Genomic DNA, 17,574 nt, shown 5'->3' with positions numbered 1-17,574 from the left:
TATGTATGTACCTTTTACGGTTCATATGAACTGAATCAACGATGATGATGACCTGTGTGCATTTCAAAGACCCTTCTTTGAAGTCACCTCCACTTCAAAGGCACAACTGGGTATAATTACTGTGCTTCTGACCCTACCAAGACCCATCTTTGGGATCAGTACAAAATCTTGGGCTTTCTGAGTGACGGGGCTGAAAAGCTGTTGTCTCTGTCGAGCTTATATGTTCAATGAGCTGCTATCGGAGGCATTAGGGAAACTTGGGGTCATTTTTTTATATTGCTCCATATGTGAAAAGATTACTAAAGAGCTTTAGACAGATTTGTCTCATCCCTTCACATATTCTACCCTCACCCCGGGATCTCCCTAAAGTTCTTAAAGGTGTGCTCTTTCATCCATTTGAACCTCTGTACACTGGCTCAAGGCAAAGGTGCTGATTGTAGTCACCATTTCTTCACATGGAGATTAAGTGAGATTGATGCAGTTATGTAATCCTATCCATATATAAAAAGATTTGTTTTAGAACAGGGTGGTTTTGGGACTCAATCCTTAGTTTACACCACAAATCCAGTGCCAATTCTAAGTAAGCTAAGAGGCTCTTTTCCTAGGTTTTAATTCAGATCTAGAATCGAATATTTATCAGTTTTAGATATCAAAAGAACTCTTGAACTTTATCTAGAGAGGATAAATGACTTTTAGGGCATGGACTCACTTTTTGTGTATTGTGATCCTGGTAGTAAAGAAAAAAACATCTACAGCAACTCTTAGTACATGGGTCCGACAGGCCATAGCTCAGGCCTCCTTGTCTATGGGAACCTCTAGTCCTAGTACCATTCACGGTAGGTCCACAAGGAGAGTTGCAGCTTCTTGGGAAGAGGCAAATGGTGTTCCTTTGATTGAGGTTTCTAGAAATGTGACTTGGTTGCTTGTGAATACATTCATTAAACATTATGGTTTAGAGTGAAATGATAAGTTCAAAGATTTTTGATCCATACATTTTTAAAACTATTATGATTTAATAACAGATACTTGCTTCAATAAATCACTATGTTCATTGTGGATCTCTATGCCTACAAAAACTGGGTTGATTAGATAAATCCTCATTTTTTTTAAGACTGGGATGGGGAGGCTAATGAATTAATTACTTGCAAGAAATCTTCATTACTCTGAACGGATCTCTGACATATTATCGACAGACACATTATCGAACTACACAAATATCGCATCAAATATATCGACATCAAAAATATCGACATTGTATACTTATTTAAAAAACTACACTAATATCGACACTACAATATCGTAATACAATTATATCGATCACACAAATATCGCACACATTAATATCGCAATACTAAATATCGACATGAGTTAATAAATATGACACATGTCACAAATATCGATAACCAAAATATAGACATCAATAATATCGTTTTTTTAAAATATATCGACAATTCTAATACTAATAAAACCAATACTTTCAACAACATAAAGACAATATTTTCCCAAAACATACATTTTCAAATGAGATTCTACTTAAACATAAACATAACATTTATAGCGATCTCAATATTTAACAACATAATAAAAAAACACTGAAATAATTATCACATTGGCATTTCGAACACATTTAAATAAAATTACTACACATTATAAACAATCTTTTTATATATAATGATTTAAAACTCTCCTCCTTTAAAACTAAATATACTCTTACTTAGGGCCTCATGTAGGTAGCATACCAGTTACCACTTCTAAAATACCGAACGATACCGAATCGGTATTTTAGAAGTGGTAACTGGTATGTAGGTAATGAGTCGGTATTTTTTACCGATTCGTTACAAGTCGGTAATTACCGAATCGGTATTTACCGATTCGGTAATGAGGCATACCTTCCCATTGATGGGAAGGTATGTCTCATTACCGAATCGGTAAATACCGATTCGGTAATGGGGGGAACACATGAAAGGGTGGCAGGGTGTCACATTGACACCCTGTTGCACCCCTGATTCGGCCATGTGTGCACATGTGGCACACATACATGCCTTAAGGGCATGTATGTATGCCACATTGCACACTGCTACGCGCGTAAAAATGCTTAAACACATACATTAATTATTTACCACCAACTATAAGTTGGTGGTAAATACCGACTCTAAAACACACCCACACACTCCCCCTACATCTCGATTTTGGCTTCGGAATCTACCGAATCGGTAAAATTACCGATTCGGAAAAGTTACCGATTCGGTAACATTACCGATTCGGTATTATTACCGAATCGGTAATTTTACCGATTCGGTAAATTCCGAAGCCAAAACTTGTCCCCCTACATACCAATAGCCAAAATACCGGTCGGTAACGGTATAATTACCGAAAATCGGCCGTTACCGACCGGTATTTGGCTACCTACATGAGGCCCTTAGCATTTTCCATAAAAGGAAACCAATTAACTAAAAAAAATTCAAACCATCCAATAGAAAGGCCACATACAGAAAACAACCAATAACATTCAAGAAACAATTTGAAACCACTATATAAACCAATTAAAACAAGTCTTCTACTGTGCCTTAAACCAAAGCATTGAACGAAGAAGAAACTCTACTAAACAGAAGAAACCTACATCCTACTACTATTCTAAAAACGTAAGTAAATATTCTTTTCTAACTAAACTGCCAAATTAAACTAAAACACTAATTTATCTTTACTCAAATAAATAACTAACTTATATATTCCATCTCTTTATGTTTCCACTACAGATATTACTCCAAACAGCTAAAGAAAATATTGAAGATTGCCAGAAAAGACTCACTAAAAAGTAAGTATACTATCAAAATACTTTATAAAATATTAATTAAATCCTACTCAAACCCCAAAACATCCTAAACCCCTAAACAAATCCATGTTCTCTTTTTTAAATTTGTAAAAACCTGTATAAATTAACACCTATAGTCTATACCACTGGGCATGAGGGTAGGCTCTGTTTGCTTAAGGAGAGGTTAGGCTACTGTATCTTATTTATTAGGCAGGAGGGGCACATAGTAAGAGGGGTAGGGGACGGGGGTACATTGACATGTGGTGGGGGAGGGGGGGGGTAGAGAACTGGGTGGGAAGGTTGTTCATTCTCCTGAATAATTGGTCTTGATGATAAATGTGTGGTACTTCCGGGACAGGTGAAGGCGGGGGAATGTTTTTTGACTTGTTAATTTGTAAAACAATAAAATACGTTTCTACAATAAAAATATAGTCTATACCAAACAGCAATACCACCTCACTTAAAAAACTAAACCAACCACAACAATAAGGTGCCGATCACGATCCGGTAAAAAAATTCCCCGTGCGACTCGTATCCGGTCTTTTTACCGTACGAATCGTACAAGTGCCGTACGAACTGGCAATCACGATTCGCATGGGAAAAAGACCATACGAATCGCATTGGGAATAATTCCCCACACGTCCTCGGGTCGGAAAAAGTGTCCGACACGTCCTCGTACGATTTACCGTACAAACGTGAAAAGCGAAGTCCGACCGGGGAATCACGATCCGTCCCGGGCGTCCGAATGTACAACCGTATGGTTAAAAGACCGTCCGCACCGAACTCCTATAACAACCATGGAGACGTCCAAACAGGTGCCCGGTACGTGCCGTACCCCCCCCAGCCCCCGCATGTACGCGCCGTACCCCCCCCAGCCCCCGCATGTACGCGCCTTACCCCCCTCAGCCCCCGCATGTACGCGCCGTACCCACCCCCCAGCCCCCGCATGTACGCGTCGTACCCCCCCAGCCCCCGCATGTACGTGTCGAACCCCCGTGTATGTACACCCGAGTCGTACCCCCACCCGTGTATGTACACCCGAGTACGTGTCGAACCCCCCAGTGCTACGCGCTGGGGGTACGCACCGTACATACATGGGTGGGGGTACGACTCGAACGTACTCGGGTGTACATACACGGGGGGGTTCGACACGTACTCGGGTGTACATACACGGGGGGGTTCGACATGTACTCGGGTGTACATACACGGGGGGGTTCGACACGTACTCGGGTGTACATACACGGGGGGGTTCGACACGTACTCGGGTGTACATACACGGGGGGTTCGACATGTACATGCGGGGGCTGGGGGGGGTACGGCGCGTACATGCGGGGGCTGGGGGGGTACGGCGCGTACATGCAGGGGCTGGTGGGGGGTACGGCGCGTACATGCGGGGGCTGGGGGGGGTACGGCGCGTACATGCGGGGGCTGGGGGGGTACGGCGCATACATGCGGGGGCTGGGGGGGGTACGGCGCGTACATGCGGGGGCTGGGGGGGGTACGGCGCATACATGCGGGGGCTGGGGGGGGTACGGTGCGTACATGCGGGGGCTGGGGGGGTACGGCGCGTACATGCGGGGGCGGGGGGGGTACGGTGCGTACATGCGGGGGCTGGGGGGGTACAGCGTGTACATGCGGGGGCTCGGGGGGGTACGGCGCGTACATGCGGGGGCTGGGGGGGTACGGCACGTACATGCAGGGGCTGGGGGGGGGTACGGCGCTTACCGGGCCACCTACTCTGGTCGTTTCGCGCCGTACTTCGCATTTGCGGCACTTTTTGGGTGCCGTGAAAATATTGCCGTCCGGACTGCTGTCGGTTCGAATCGTAATTCCTGGGTCGTGAAACGCTGCCTAGAAGCGTCCCGACGTCACGTCGCAGCATTCCCGGATCACATTCGTATGCATATTTTCGTCGGTCAGTGTTTTTTACGATTCGTACGGAAATGGTGTTTCCGTGCGAATTGTAATTCCATGTTTGTAATGTTTTACAACCGGGTACGAGTCGGACGGAGAATACGCTCCGACCGACGGTTCGTACCTGGTTTTTACCGGATCGTAATCGGCACCTAAATGTTCTTTAACTTTCAGAGACTACATCAACTAAACAACATTTTGTCTACAAACAACATCTTCATTCAAATACAACCAAACACACTTGGTAAGTATATATAAAAAAAATGCTTTTTTGCTATTTTCATTTAAATATATAAAGTACTATTGCATATATTTTAATATACATTTTTTCCAGATTTGTAACACATCACGATGACAGAAGAAGCCCAATTTATAACTTCGCAGAAAGGAAAATTCCTTTTGTGTTACATGGGTTACACATACACCCAAGAAAAGCAGACGGACCGAAAAGTGAACTGGAAGTGTACTAAATATTATTCTAACAAATGCTACGGACGAGCAACAACAAGAGAAACAACTGTACTATATACAAGAGAGCATAACCATCCACCCAATCTTTCTGAAATAGAAGTCAGATCAACTCTTGAAAATATCAAAGAATTAAGCACAGGTTCACAAACTGCTACAAGTGTAATCCTAAAAGAACTATTACCTAGAGTGCCCAAAGAAGCAAGAGGCCAATTACCATCAATTGCTTCTATAAAAAGAACTATTGCTAGGACCAAAAAAGCAACCACGACAACTATACCATCCCCTAAAACTTTTCAAGAGATCATCATTCCACCAGAATTAAGTATCACCCACAATAATGAACCTTTTATTTTTTTTGATAACAAAAGCCCAGAAAAAAGAATCATAATGTTTGCTACTGCAAAAATATACCTAAACTGCAACAATGCCAAACATGGATGATGGATGGCACCTTTACAATATGCCCAAAACCATTCTACCAGCTTTACACAATACACGGTCAATATCACAACACTTCCATACCTTTAATTTATGCACTATTACCTAACAAACAAAACACAACATATAATGAAATGCTAGGAAAACTAAAACAAGAATCAAATGATTTTTACCCTCAAAGAATTATCATAGACTTTGAGCAAGCCATGATAAATTGCATTCTAAAACTGTACCCCCATACAGCTATCCAAGGATGTTACTTCCATCTAAACCAATGTATATGGAGACATTTACAAAAATCTTCACTAAGTGTAGAATATGCCACTAACATAAGTTTTGCACATCAAATAAAACTTCGAACAGCCCTAGCTTATGTACCAACCACAGATGTTGCAGAACATTACAATCTTTTATTAGAAAGTCCATTCTACAAACAAAATGAAGTAAAGTTATCTCCCCTCTTAGATTATTTTGAGGATACCTGGGTGGGGAGACTACACAGATCAGGCCATAGACGTCAGCCCAAGTTCCAAATACCTTGGTGGAATGTATATGTAAGTACACTCAACCAACAAGCCAAAACTAACAACGCCGTGGAGGGCTGGCATAATGCATTCCTAACTTCTACTGGGAGAACAACTCCAACACTACAAAAACTACTAATTGCCATACAAAAGGAACAAAGTTTCCAAGAATTAAGAATGCAACAATCTGTCCTACAATTAAAACCAAAACAGTCTAGACAAACTACTCAAATGTATAATTACCTACAACAACAGGTACAGCTATACCCATCCACAAGAGGACTTGAGTACTTAAATATAATAGCTCAAACTCTCTTCTAAACCCTTTCCTAAATATTAACCCACAATTCTACTAAAACAACTATCACAACATAAATAAACCACTTTATTATATCACATATTTAATTATGTGGTCTAAAATATATAAATCAATTATATGGACATATATTTAGACAACATAATTAAACAAACCAAGTACACAACAACAATATTAAATATATAAGGTTTGGCCACCAACAATAAAAATATTTAAATGAACTTACCTGTGTAGTTGCTCCAATGGGATAATAACATTCCTTCCAAATAAATCCAGGGAGTTGAAAATCCATAGGTATCCAAAAATAAATCCCAATAAAATGTAAAAATACAACTGTTTATCGAAAACAACGTCTACGCAAAAAAACGACTATCCATTAACCATAAAAATCCCGAAAAATATTAAAAATGTAAATAACCGCTCCTGGAAACCCGAACAATAAAGGAAGTGTAAAATAAACATTAGTAAACACAACTAATACACACTTCCTTTAAAAAAAATAAGGTGTTTGAAACCGACGAAAATATCTTCTCCGTAAAACCTACAAAAGAGAAACAAACATTCCCACCTACCCAAAAAAACACACAAAACACACCTAAAAACATCACTACAAACGTTATTCAAACACTATAAAACTTTAACACACCGAAATAACAAAACACTAACAAAGCCACAAACACGGAACACAACGTAAATTATAAAACCGTATACAAACTATTACTAACACCCTAACTTCTAAAACATCAATCAATACACACTTATTACAACATTACTACTTCCACAAAACACTTAAAACTATTTAATAATAAAGAAAACAACTCTTACCTTCTCAAACGCGAAACAGCTCCGGACCGTGACCTGGATTCGACCAAAATAACCCAAAACAACAGCGAGCGGTTACAAAATAAAAGACCCAAACAAACATAACAACTAAAAAAATACCAATAAATGGCCTAACTATTTATTTAACATTACACATTACTTTAAAAATTAGTAAAACATTAGAATAAAATACTCAAAAATAATACCTAATTTTTGTCTCTATGTGAAAATTATTTAACGTATAAAAATAAATATAATAAATAAAATATTTTTATTAATATATCAATAAAACAGTATATATTAACAAAATAAATAGATGAACATGATATAAATAATATATTGTATCTACAACATACCAAAAAAATATAAAAAAAATACATATTCTAAAATGTAAACAATTTCAATATTAAATATATAATATAAATATTAATAATTAAAAGATATTAGTCATATATTTCAAAACATACAATTTCTTATAAATTCAAATAAATTCTAAAAAGTTTCAGAGTACATAATATAAATTTATAAATATTATACAGCTATAAAAATCTGATTTTTTAATTTTTATTTATTTTGTGTGTTCATATATTCATGTCCAAAATATACATTAAACAAGTATATATCCATTATAAAAAAATTATAACTATAATACAAATGTTAAATATTAATTATTTTATTACATGTTTATTTCAATGATTTAATTATTAGAATATGCGTAATAATAAACAAAATTTTCTCTCTAATAAATATACATTCCAACAACTATAAAATAAATATTATTTTCCTTTCTACTATTTAAAAAAAAAAAATTGGAATTTGCATTCTGATATAACTTCTATCTTTTATCCAACCAAAAATAAAATCTACAGATTTTTTGTAAATTAAATCCAATTAATTTAACTATTCCTATTCAACTCTATAATTAATTCTAATATTTGCTATTTACCGAACTTAATTAACATACTACTCCCACTACATACTGAACTTAATTAATTTACTATTCTCAGTCCAATCTATATTTAATTAGGGTAGATGCTGGACACTGAACTTAAATAATTTACTATTCCCACTCTAGTCTATATTTAATTAAGATAAGTGCTGGACACTGAACATAATTAATTTACTATTCTCACTCCAACCTATATTAAATTAGAGTAGGTGCTGGATACTGAACTTAATTAATTTACTATTCCCACTCCACTCTATATTTAATTAAGAAAACTGCTGGACACTGAACTTAATTAATTTACTATTCTCACTCCAACCTATAATAAATTAGGGTAGGTGCTGGACACTGAACTAAATTAATTTACTATTCCCACTCCAGTCTATATAAAATTAAAATAAGTGCTGGACACTGAACTTAATTAATTTCCTATTCTCACTCCAACCTATATTTAATTAGAGTATGTGCTGGACACTGAACTTAATTAATTTACTAATCTCACTCCAATCTATATTTAATTAAGATAAGTGCTGGACACTGAACTTAATTAATTTACTATTCTCACTCCAAACTATATTAAATTATAGTAGGTGCTGGACAATGAACTTAATTAATTTACTATTCCCACTCCACTCTATATTTAATTAAGATAAGTGCTGGACACTGAACTTAATTAATTTACTATTCTCACTCCAACCTATATTAAATTAGGGTAGTTGCTGGACACTGAACTAAATTAATTTACTATTCCCACTCCATTCTATATTTAATTAAGAAAACTGCTGGACACTGAACTTAATTAATTTACTATTCTCACTCCAACCTATATTAAATTAGGGTAGGTGCTGGACACTGAACTTAATTAATTTACTATTCTCACTCCAACCTATATTAAATTAGGGTAGGTGCTGGACACTGAACTAAATTAATTTACTATTCCCACTCCAGTCTATATTAAATTAAAATAAGTGCTGGACACTGAACTTAATTAATTTACTATTCTCACTCCAACCTATATTTAATTAGAGTATGTGCTGGACACTGAACTGAATTAATTTACTATTCTCACTCCAACCTATATTAAATTAGGGTAGGTGCTGGACACTGAACTAAAATAATTTACTATTCCCACTAGATTATGGTGCCGATCACGATCCGGCAAAAACCGGGTACGAACCGTCGGACGGAGCATAATCTCCGTCCGACGCGTACCCGGTCGTCAATTTTTACAAACAAGGAATTACGATTCGCACGGGTACACCAGTACCGTACGAATCGTAAAAAAGCCCGACCGACCCAAAAAAACCTACCAATGCGATCCGGAAAAGCGCCGACCTGACGTCGGGACGCTCGCAGCCAGCCATTCACGACCCAGGAATCACGATTCGCACCGACGTCACCCCGCACGGTGAATATTTTGCGGCAGCCAAAAACTGCCAGGAAATCAGGACGACGCGAACAAGGACCACCAGTACGCGACGGACAGACGACGACGCGAACAAGGAGGACCAGTACGTGACGGACACACAGGACCACGCGACCAAGGAGGACCCGTACGCGACAGGACGACGCGATCAAGGAGGACCCGTACGCGACAGAACGACGCGATCAAGGAGTACCAGTCCGCGACGGACAGACATGGACCCGAACCTACGAGTCATCCCTGCCCTCATAGCAGTCCACCTCCTCTACAGGTTACGACGCAGACGCCGCAGAAGGTCAGGATAACTAAGGGAGGGGGGAAAGTGGGGTGGGGTGGGGGTGGCAGGACCAGGGCAGGCCACAAAACAACCACATAAGTCACACACCACACATGGCCTGGACATACCTGACTCCCATGCCCTGGTCACCACAAGGGGGTGGGGGCGTGTCCTGATAAGCCAGCGACCGCCACAACGGAAGTCCGTCACCACGCGAACCGGCAACACAACCAGACAGGTACGTCCCGTACCCACGCCTGAAGAGCGTGGGTACGAGTCGGACCACGCCCACACACGTCACCCCAACAATGGCGGGACGGATCGCACCCACGTGGCAAAGGCCTGGGTACGGGCCGCACAAGCATCACATAGCGTGGGGACGTATATGTACGGACCCTACCCCCACCCCGTATGCAAGGAGCGCACCCCCCACCCCAACAGTGAAAGTACGACCCGTACCCCCACCCGCGTATGCATGGAGCGTACCCCCACCCCAACAGTGTAAGTACGACCCGTACCCTCACCCGCGTATGCATGGAGCATACCCCCCACCCCAACAGTGTAAGTACGACCCGTACCCTCACCCGCGAATGCAAGGAGCGCACCCCCCACCCCAACAGTGTAAGTACGACCCGTACCCCCACCCGCGTATGCATGGAGCGTACCCCCCATGCCAACAGTGTAAGTACGACTCGAACCCTCACCCGCGTATGCATGGAGCGTACCCTCCATGCCAACAGTGTAAGTACGACTCGAACCCTCACCCGCGGACGTACGGACCGTACCCCCACCCCCACCAGTGTAAGTACGACTCCTACCCCCACCCGCGGACTCACGGACCGTACCCCCACCCCAACAGTGTAAGTACGACCCGTACCCCCACCCGCGTATGCATGGAGCGTACCCCCCAGCCCAACAGTGTAAGTACGACCCGTACCCTCACCCGCGTATGCAAGGAGCGTACCCCCACCCCAACAGTGTAAGTACGACCCGTACCCCCACCCGCGTATGCATGGAGCGTACCCCCCAGCCCAACAGTGTAAGTACGACCCGTACCCCCACCCGCGTATGCATGGAGCGTACCCCCCAGCCCAACAGTGTAAGTACGACCCGTACCCTCACCCGCGTATGCAAGGAGCGTACCCCCCACCCCAACAGTGTAAGTACGACCCGTACCCCCACCCGCGTATGCATGGAGCGTACCCCCCAGCCCAACAGTGTAAGTACGACCCGTACCCCCACCCGCGTATGCATGGAGCGTACCCCCCAGCCCAACAGTGTAAGTACGACCCGTACCCCCACCCGCGTATGCATGGAGCGTACCCCCCAGCCCAACAGTGTAAGTACGACCCGTACCCCCACCCGCGTATGCATGGAGCGTACCCCCCAGCCCAACAGTGTAAGTACGACCCGTACCCTCACCCGCGTATGCATGGAGCGTACCCCCCATGCCAACAGTGTAAGTACGACTCGAACCCTCACCCGCGGACGTACGGACCGTACCCCCACCCCCACCAGTGTAAGTACGACTCCTACCCCCACCCGCGGACTCACAGTCCGTACCCCCACCCCAACAGTGTAAGTACGACCCGAACCCCCACCCGCGTATGCAAGGAGCGTACCCCCCAGCCCAACAGTGTAAGTACGACCCGTACCCTCACCCGCGTATGCAAGGAGCGTACCCCACACCCCAACAGTGTAAGTACGACCCGTACCCTCACCCGCGTATGCATGGAGCGTACCCCCACCACACCAGTGTAAGTAGACTCGTACCCTCACCTCGAATGCATTGAGCGTACCCCCACCGTGTATGTTCCAAGCGTACATATCCTGAAATCGGAGGTGTGTGTGCAGAGTCCACCCAGCAGTGCCCTGAGACAGGAGGGGTGGGTGCCTACTGCCTATCACTCCCAGCAGTGCCCTGAGACAGGAGGGGTGGGTGTGGAGTCCTCCCAGCAGTGCCCTGAGACAGGAGGGGTGGGTGCCCATCACTAACAGCAGTGCCCTGAGACAGGAGGGGTGGGTGCCTATCACTCCCAGCAGTGCCCTGAGACAGGAGGGGTGTGTGCAGAGTCCTCCCAGCAGTGCCCTGAGACAGGAGGGGTGGGTGCCTACCACTAACAGCAGTGCCCTGAGACAGGAGGGGTGGGTGCCTATCACTAACAGCAGTGCCCTGAGCCAGGAGGGGTGTGTGCAGAGTCCTCCCAGCAGTGCCCTGAGACAGGAGGGGTGGGTGCCTATCACTCCCAGCAGTGCCCTGAGACAGGAGGGGTGTGTGCAGAGTCCTCCCAGCAGTGCCCTGAGACAGGAGGGGTGGGTGCCTACCACTAACAGCAGTGCCCTGAGACAGGAGGGGTGGGTGCCTATCACTAACAGCAGTGCCCTGAGACAGGAGGGGTGGGTGCCTATCACTCCCAGCAGTGCCCTGAGACAGGAGGGGTGGGTGTGGAGTCCTCCCAGCAGTGCCCTGAGACAGGAGGGGTGTGTGCAGAGTCCTCCCAGCAGTGCCCTGAGACAGGAGGGGTGGGTGCCTATCACTCCCAGCAGTGCCCTGAGACAGGAGGGGTGTAACACATGTGTGTGAGGCCAGAATTATCCACATGCATACTGGCTACAAGGGAACATGTCCCCATGAACTCATGTCAACAGACTCCACACACAAGTACAGTGATCACCAAGGATGCCACGATTGTTGCAGGTGGAGACATGGCCCTGCATGCATGGCCAAAGTAGAAGGGCTCCGTCACACACACAGCTCATGTAGACACAGCTCTGCGCTAAACATTGGGAACACCCTGCAGGGAAGAAAGCTGGGTACACAGAGGAAGGAATACACCCTGGGACAAGTGCACCATGCAGTAACTGCTTACATGAACAAAGAAAGTTAGCCAACACCTTGTGATGGCACACAGATCCCAGGGTCCCACCAATGAGCAGTACACTACTACATATCCCACACACCCAAACCCTTACACACCACCCAAAACCATGTAGCAGCCCCACCAACACCAATACCAGCATAGCAGTAGTGTGATAATGAAAACAAAATTAAGCTTTATTCAGCATGAGCACAATGTCCGTGGATCGCAGGCAGTTCAATATTCACAAAGCCCATAGGGCAGTCAATGATTCTCAGCTGGATGGGGGACACAGTGGGATGCGTGTCCCCTACCTTGCCTGCACAGTCAAATGGCATCGTCTTCCACACTGGTGAGGGCATCAGGGGGGGGAAGCAACAGGCACCGCAGGGACATCAGGGCAAAGGGGCGGCGTTGTGGGTGCAGGGATGGAGGACTCCACCACAGGGGGTGGGTCAGTGCCAAAGGCGGAGGCCAGGATGGCACTACACACCTTTGCAAGGTCCTCCAGGGAGTCCCCTGCACCCGAAGGGACCTCAGGCCCCAAGGAGGGGGGGGGTCAGAGGGATGGGTCGCAGCGCCACCGGGGGAGGGTGGAGACAGGGGGGGAGACTCAACCACCCTGACCGGGGACCTCCTTGACCGCTTGCGTGGTGGTGTAACTGTGGGGCTCAGGGACAGAGCGGCCATGAAGGAGTCCTTGGGGGAGATGTGGCCAGGAGAGCTGAGGGGAGGGGATTTGGAGGGAGTGGACTGGGTGGAATGCGGACTCCCACTATGGCTGCGTGTCACACGTTTGCCCCCCGACCCAGTGGGTGTGCCTACCTCACCCTGTGTGTGCGTGTCAGGAGGAGTGCAGTGGACCTTCCCTGCTGGTGTGGTGCCCGTGTCCGTTGATGTGGGTGCATGCCGACGTCTGGGTGTACGTGGGACAGGCATGGGAGTGGGAAGTGTGGATGGGGCAGGGGTAGGTGGGGGGAGGTCGCGCTGCAGGAGACCCACTGCTGCAGTCAGTGTGGAGTCTATGGACCTCAGCAAGTTGCGTTGGTCAGCCTGCGATGAATGAATGCCCTCCAAGAAAGCCTCGATGTTGGTGAGGGTTTTGCCGTGGGCATGGAGGACATTAAGGATCGCAGCCTGACCAACCTGCAGTTGCCGCTGGATGTCCACAGACTCTGCATTGGCGGCAGCAGTGGAGACAGGGGCAGGGGGTGCGGTGCCTGGCAGGAAGGAGACATGCTGTGACCGGGCACGCTGGGAAGGGACACGAGCAAGTGGGAGGCGGCTGGTGGGAACTGAGGGGGCGGTGCGAGGTGTTGTTCCGCTGTCAGCTGCTGGTGCAGTCACCGCCCACTCGGAGACATCCTCCTCGGACCTGTCAGCTTCGTATTCTGACGTGCCAGTCGACAGGTCCTCGGCCGCACTATCCTCCACCTCTGTCCCACTCGATGTGCCAGCCCCGATGTCACGGCTGGCACTGGTGCTCGGTCCCTCCGCCTTGCCTGTGTCCATGTCTCCCTCTGTGTCCCCCGACGATGCTGTGGGCAGGGTGGAGAGACAGAAATTAATCAGACAGCTGTACACATCAGTCACATCGACATAGGTAACACTGCATAGCCTGAAAAGGAAGATCCCTAACATCTACTAAACAAGGTACCGATGTAGGGCATGAAACACACAGTTGGTTGAGCCACCATGCCACTGAAATACCATGGAGAGCATGAGACAATAGCTAAACACAGGAAACGGAGTCTGACATAGCACCCAGGCCCTGGGGACAATCCAGCACTGCATCTGCACCACACAGCGTTGGCGAAAATACCGATGACCAGGGACCATATCCATGAACTTGAGACACATGCTGCATAGGTAATGCTGAAAACATGCCCAACATGACTCGGTCACTGCACATTGCGTGTGTGTCCAGAAACATCACACACTGCCCAGACCCAGCAAGTAGAAATCAGGATTTGACACATAGGCATTGCCCGCCCCAACAAGACCCTACACGAGGCAAATGGTTGAGACACAGGTGGCACCAACATCTCATAGTCTGGGTGATACACACAGGGGCAGGCAAAAAGCAAGATTGGACGCCAAACAGCCAAGGTGCGCCTGTACAAATAATGAGGTACCAGTGCCCATCCTCAGATGAGTATAACAAGACACACAGGCACTGGCAACTGTGAGTATGAAGAAGGACAATCAGGTCAGGCTGCACAGTGGACACCTGTACAAAATAGCACGTCTATATACATGGTGACAGGGGACAATGGCACAGAGCACAACCTACGCTGTAGACACTGAGATTGTCCACGTTTATGATGACACATACACCACTGAGGAAAAGGTGCCCCAGGGGACAGTAGTGGGCACGCAACTACATGCTACTGAATGGTAATGACTGCAACACACGTCACCATCCCTGCACTATGTGTATCGCACACTCATGCACATCATGTCACAGGCCACTACATAGGACATGCGCGCTGTAAGGCATGACACATGAGAGACCAACTCCCATGTCTGGAGTCAGCATCAGTGCCAACTGACATGGAACCCACATGCAGTGAACTTGGCAGTGCACAGGCAAGGTCCCACAACCTGTTACACACCACCCCCACACATGATGCTACAGTCATTGTTCTCGTGGACAAAGCGCCAGCCTACATTACCTTGTGAAGGAGTGACTACACACAGACCAGGGAACACATTGCAAGGAGGGGAAGGGTGGCAGGGGCGCAGCGCTATACTGGGGCAAACAGGATCTGCACAGCACCTTTAAACCCTGCCAGTGAATTCATGCTACTGTGCCCTTACAAATGCCGGTGGCACACAACAAACACACATGTACCTACCCCCTTCCGGCTGCTGCATCGCCTGTAAGCGCCTCTCCAGGTCTGGAAAGACCACCGGCAGCACACGCCTGTGGAGGTGGCTCAGACGGCGGCGGCCGCGGTTCTTGTGGCTCTCAGGTGAGTCCCCCAGCAGGAGCCGTGCAATCCTCCGCGTCCAGCACCGGATATCCTGCCAGCGTTTCCTCACCTGGGGCAGGCTCCGCCTCCGAACATCCACACCCCTCACGGCACTGACGGCGGTCAGCCAGATCTGCTCCTTGGCAGTGGCGCCTACCTGTGAGGAGGAACAAGTGACACCACATCAATACACCAGCCACATGTCACAGAGAGACATATGGGTACAAATTAGCTGGTTACAACAAGGCATGTCATGCAGCCAACGCATTGCACCTTTGTCATAGGGACATCATCCCCTGGTGAGGGAAAAAGCAGTACGTGCCACAGTGGGTACACAGGTGGAATGATGGCAATGTCACAATCAATGATCAAGGCTCACACTGTGCATCACACCCACCCCTCCTGTCTCAGGGCACTGCTGTGAGTGATAGGCCCCCACCCCTCCTGTCTCAGGGCACTGCTGGGAGGACTCTGCACACACCCCTCCTGTCTCAGGGCACTGCTGTGAGTGATAGGCCCCCACCCCTCCTGTCTCAGGGCACTGCTGGGAGGACTCTGCACACACCCCTCCTGGCTCAGGGCACTGCTGGGAGGACTCTGCACACACCCCTCCTGGCTCAGGGCACTGCTGTGAGTGATAGGCCCCCACCCCTCCTGTCTCAGGGCACTGCTGGGAGGACTCTGCACACACCCCTCCTGGCTCAGGGCACTGCTGTGAGTGATAGGCCCCCACCCCTCCTGTCTCAGGGCACTGCTGGGAGGACTCTGCACACACCCCTCCTGGCTCAGGGCACTGCTGGTAGGACTCCACACCCACCCCTCCTGTCTCAGGGCACTGCTGTGAGTGATAGGCCCCCACCCCTCCTGTCTCAGGGCACTGCTGGGAGACATCAGGCACCCCCCCCCTGGGACCCCCCCGACAGTACATGGCATGTGTGTTACACCTGGACACAATGGCAGAAGTCACAGTCACAACATAGGGACAGTCTGTGGCAGTGGCCTATGCACTCACCTGATACCCTGGTCGCCCATACAGCATGGAGTACTGTGGGAGGATCACATCCAGCAGAGCCATGTTCTCCTCCAGGGTGAATGGCTGTGTCCTCTCCACAGCCCTTGACATGGTTCCAGGGAATCAGTAGCAGCAGCTGGGTCGACGAATGCAAAGATGTGCAGGCAAGTACTCCCTCATGGGACCTGGCTGCCTTATATGTGCCCTTCTGCCCAGTCTCATGCACAGGAGTACAGAGTGATTGGTCACTCACATTTGCATCCTATGTTTCCACCAATCCCTTCAAACCTAGCAGTCTGTGGGTTCTCTATCGGTTTCATTCTCCTGCATGATGTCAGCCCCACAAACACATTGCAACAAAGTAGAATAATTCCAACTGACTTCTGCTGTGCACCTTCCAGAACAATTTCGAAATTTGAACTTGGTCTCCATGACAACCAGCATGCATGTAGGCCTTAATACTTGTCCCCTATGTAATTTGGAGCATCACACACAGGTACGGTGCGTTTCGGGGCCCTAGGGCACCCCAAATGCATGGCAACGGCCCGTACATGCATGCCTACGTTCACTATCACTATGGGTCTGCACGCGTATGCGTACAAGTAGTGGTACGGGCCGTACACTCGCATGTACGCTCACTATCACTACGAGTACGCATACGCGTGCAGACCCATAGTGATAGTGAGCGTAGATGCGTGTGTACGGTCCGTACCACTACGGGTACGCATACGCATGCTGACCCATAGTGATAGTGAGCGTAGATGCGTGTGTACGGTCCGTACCACT

Source organism: Triturus cristatus, chromosome 10, assembly GCF_964204655.1.
Source record: "Triturus cristatus chromosome 10, aTriCri1.1, whole genome shotgun sequence".
NCBI lineage: Eukaryota > Metazoa > Chordata > Amphibia > Caudata > Salamandridae > Triturus > Triturus cristatus.
This window is presented reverse-complemented; position numbering follows the sequence as displayed.